Source organism: Ictalurus punctatus, chromosome 10, assembly GCF_001660625.3.
Source record: "Ictalurus punctatus breed USDA103 chromosome 10, Coco_2.0, whole genome shotgun sequence".
Classification (NCBI taxonomy): Eukaryota; Metazoa; Chordata; class Actinopteri; order Siluriformes; family Ictaluridae; genus Ictalurus; species Ictalurus punctatus.
Window position 1 is genome coordinate 29207501 of NC_030425.2, and position 5000 is coordinate 29212500.

At 39.1% G+C, this 5000-nt stretch overlaps 1 protein-coding gene across 5 annotated transcripts in view; it reads left to right on the forward strand.

Annotated features, from left to right (window-relative positions):
* Positions 1-5000, forward strand: part of sox6 (SRY-box transcription factor 6) — a 194982-nt gene that overhangs the window by 4245 nt on the left and 185737 nt on the right. The gene's annotated exons all lie outside the window — the stretch shown is intronic.

Sequence of the window (5000 nt, forward strand, 5' to 3'; positions counted from 1 at the left end):
TTTGTTGTAGTTATTTGCTTTTCTCTGTAAAACAATTACACCTGTTGTCTTGCCTTTGGTTTGGATCACAAGCTTGGTAATAAGAAGATATTGTTAGATTTATTGTTCAGTTACTTGTTTCCAAATTGTACATTTCTCTCTCTCTCTCTCTCTCTCTCTCTCTCTCTCTCTCTCTCTCTGTGTGTGTGTGTGTGTGTGTTTAAAAATCTGATTGTTTAAAAAAAAAACTTTAATGCATTAATATATTAGCATTACTCCTGTTCTGCATTATATATTACCATGCACGTGCATGCAAGTATTCATTTCCTTAAAATAATTTCCTTTCCCTGAAAAACCTGCATGTCTGTAAAGAGTCTTTTTTTTATTTTTATTTTTTATTTTTTTATTTTTTTTTTACTCAGCATTGCTCAGTCGCTTCTAATTATCCTAAATTCTTTGCATTTGATATAAAGTGAATTTTGCATTTCTTTCATCCTGCGTAATTTACCCTAATTGCTCGTGTCTTTGCTGATCTTGTCCGGTCTTTGATCTTCTTTTTTTTTGTGGTTGTTTTTTTTTTCCATTTTAAATAAAAATAAAAAAAAAGACAAGAGGCAGCTTTGTACGTCCTTGACGTCGAGAGAAATTTCTAGATGCAGTTGCCCATGCTGTAACTCACTTATCCATGTATAATACCCTTACCAAAATGAATTCCATGCCATCTAAATGATATTACTTGTAGGAATGTGAGCAGAAACATTTAAGGGGAAATCTGAGAGGAGAAACAGTCACTTGGAGTGTGTGAAGTGGGAGGGGGGAGAAAAATAAAACGCTTAGAATATCACCAGGCCTGTAATGTAATATTACACAAACCTCTTCTTGGGTGGAAAATGGAGCTGGGTATAATTTCTTTTTTAAATCTATGGTGCATGCCGATACTGCGGACATGCTGCAACGGTTCGTCATGCGTTGCAGGAATTTATCCATGCATCAAATAGATTTTTGTCTTTAGCAGATCTGCGAGGCTCCGGATCGTGTCGACGCTCGGGGTCTTTTATTTTTGATCTCTCTTTCATTTTGGTGAAGGTTAGAACCGTGCCAGCATGCAGCGCCCTAATGATAAACACCAGCCGAGGTAAACAACAGCAGGTCGGGTATAAAGGTAAAGGCGTGCACCAGCCGTAGGGGAGGAAAGCCGGGGCGAGAGAGAACTGCAGCAGCACATGTTGTGACATCTGTCTTTAAGCGTTAGCTAATTTGCTGTGGAATATTTCAACAATGATCAAAACCGATGGCAACATGTTCATTAGGAGGCTGTGTGTGTGTGTGTCTGTGTGTGTGTGTGTGTGTGTGTGTGTGTGTGTGTGTTTTCTTTCTTTCCCTCTTGCTGCTTTTGTGGCAGAATGTCTCAAGTTTCTGGAATGCGTTACTGAAGTGCACTTTTTTAAAAAAATTTAAATTAGGATGGCACTAGTTGCTTTTCATGTGTGATGTGCAGGAAACAAAATCAGAAACCCAACAAACAGAGCTGATTTATTTTATACATGTAGTCGAGTTGCAAAAAGCATCAGGAAAATAAAAAAGGGTCTCTCGGGCGGTGCGTTCGGGCGTTCAAGCGCACAGCTTTTATTACACGGTAATAAGAACGTAGTGTAGCGTTAATAAGGATGGAATACTGAGCCGGACCTTATGGATCGCTCTTGTGCCGCTCATTAGCTTTTTAACGTCACGTGTCGAAAGGCGTACGGTCGTGTACGTAAAGATCCGCCTTGACGAGGACAGGCCTGCGCTTCTACGCTAGTATTCGTGAAGTGATGCGATTTATTGTCGAAAATATTTCAAGAGCAGGTTTTTGCAAAACCGTCGTCATGCTCGATGAAGGTGTTGTGTGTAAATAATAATAATAATAATAATAATAATAATAATAATAATAATAATAATAATAATAATAATAATAATAATGCATAAAAAAAACCACGATGATTTATTCCGAGCCCGAGTCAGGGACGTCGACCTCACCGATGGAGAATATCAAAGGTGTAATGCCAGACTAACGATCAAACAACGGCTCGCTGTGTGTGTGTGTGTGTGTGTGTGTGTGTGTGTGTGGATCTTTAACATCTTTCCACGCCTTAAGTATTTCTTCTTTCTTCCCCCCTCACTCTTTACTGTAAGTGGAAATTAGGCAGCCTATACTTATCTATGACTTAACAACACACCCAAATTGCAGACCTGCCGCAATGCTGAAGCAAAAGGAGAAAAAAAATAATTGAGAAAAAAATGAGAGCGAGAGCGAGAGAGAGAGCGAGAGAGAGAGAGAGAGAGCGAGAGAGAGAGCGAGAGAGAGAGGGAGTGTATGACAGAAGAGCTTGTAACATGACTGAAACGAATCGTCCCTTAATCTCTGAAGCTGATTTGATTTCTTTGCTCTGAATAAAAAGCATCTTTTTAGGGGAAAAATGCGCACCTGTGGACATCACAAGGCGAAGAAAAGAAAGAAAGAAAGAAAGAAAGATTCAGAGAGGCTTTCCATGCTCCGATTTGACCTGACCAGGACACAATATCAGCCGTGTTCCAGAACGTTCCAGTGTAAAAATAGAGCTCTTCACAGAGAGCCGGATGGCCGGGGCATGGAGACAGGAGCGCGGACGCTCGGATGCATCGACGCGCTCCTTCAGTTATAAAACACTGTAACAGAATTAACAGCCACGCAAACATCTCTTTCATTCATCACATTAAATATTCCCACTATTCTGTACATGTGAATATGTGGGACTAATCTCTCTCTCTCTCTCTCACACACACACACACACACACACACACACACGCGCACACACGCGCGCACACACATCCTCTCTCTAATCAGCGCGATCAGGTGTAACACATTGTTTTTTATGAATCGGAGGAAGATTTTTTTCCGGTGATGGAGACGGAGACCGCGGGTCATTTCCATATCAAAGCAGCGCAGTGTGGTGGCTGGCGGTAATTAAAATGCAGTGGTTTTTCGTAGCGTCTCTCACACACACACACACACACACACACACACACACACACTCGTGAAGGCAGAGGGTTCAGCATGCGGGTGGTTGCCTGCCGTATGCGTCTCTGTATGCACTTATAATTTTGTACAAATGTTTACGCCAGCGCGTGCTCTTCTGCGGAGAGCTTGTCCCGCAGCCAAAACCATTTCAAGACAAAGTTAGTTTGCTTTTTTTTCCCTCTCTCTTTCTCTCGCTGTCCCTCTCTGTCTCTCTCTCTCTCTTTCTAAGCTTCTTGTTGTGGCCTCCCGTCTCGCTGTGCCTCTGTGCAGCTGCTCTCCGAAAACGCTGAGCCTTTGCCATGTGTTTAACCTTTAATTGCCGCATGAATAAATGATGCGAATCCTTTAAAAAAAAAATATATATATATATATATATATATATATATGTATATATATATATATAATCAAACCCGTGTTTATGACGGGCCTTCATTGCCTTCGTAATTGTTGTCGCCTTAAATGTGTACCTTGTGGGTGTGTGGGTGTGTGAGTGTGTGGGTGTGTGAGTGTGTGAGTGTGTATGTGTTTTCTTCTTCTCTTTTTTTCCATCCCTTTCTCCTGCTCATGCTTTTTGCATGGCTTATTTAATCGCAAATGTGCTGAGTTGTTTGGACATCGTTGCCAGTTTATTACAGGGGTCGTTCTGGTGAGGTTCGACCCCCCCCTCCCCTCCCTTAGCCCCCCCCCCCCATTCCCCTTCCCCTTCCCCTGCCTGAGAGTCTAGATGTCTCTTTTTCGGGGGCAGTGTAGAGTTCTCCAAATACACGCTTTATCATCTTATCTATCAGAAGAAGAAATCGTGGAGTGTTTTAGGAAATAGGGCTGGACGATATTATATATAACGTTAGCGATGCCGATATCACTGAAATGTCGAACGTCACGATATGCAGACGAGGCCCGTGACGAACCAGAGCACTTTTGACTCTCGTATAAGTTCCAGATCTATCTGTTTTTTTTTTTGTGTGTGTGTAAAAAAACAAAAAACAAACAAAACAAAACAAACCTCGATCTCTGCTGTGTTCGTCTCCGATTTGAAAAGTATCACAATTGCAGTATAGCACCATTATTATTATTATTATTATTATTATTATTATTATTATTATTATTATTATCAATATCATCATCATCATCATCATCATATAATAATGATAATATATTCTTTACTGTTTTTAGGTCCTTGTGTGAAAACCTATAGTGAGCTAAGAGTAAAAGTAGTACAGTAAGGAGTAATTCAGGAGTAGTAGTAATAATAATAATAATAATAATAATAATAATAATAATACAGAGTAATTAAGATACAGCAGTACAGTAAGAGTCATTCAGTAGTAGTTGTTGTAGTAGTAGCAATATTAATAATAATAATAATAATAATAATACAGAGTAATTAAGATGGCCGACAGAAGTACAGTAAGAGTAATTCAGCAGCAGTAGAAATAATAATAATAATAATAATAATAATAATAATAATAATAATAATACAGAGTAATTAAGATGGCCGACAGAAGTACAGTAAGAGTAATTCAGCAGCAGTAGTAGAAATAATAATAATAATAATAATACAGAGTAATTAAGATGGCCGACAGAAGTACAGTAAGAGTAATTCAGCAGCAGTAGTAGAAATAATAATAATAATAATAATAATACAGAGTAATTAAGATACAGCAGTACAGTAAGAGTCAATCAGAGTATGAGAAATGTAATAGGAGTGTGAGTAATGGAGTAAAAGTAATAGTAACAGCCATGCAGTGAGAGTACTAAAGCAAGACTGATAATAAGAGTAGTACGGCGAGAGTAATACAACGACAGTGATATATTTCGAGTATTAAAGTAAGGCAAAAGTAATACAGCAATAAGACTAGCAAGGCGGTCCTAGTGACGTCATGAGCGATAGAGTTCACGTGACTGAGTAAAGTGAGTAGAGTTAGACGAATACAGTAAGAGTAACGAAGAGTAAGAACAATACCCCAAGTGTAAGAATAAT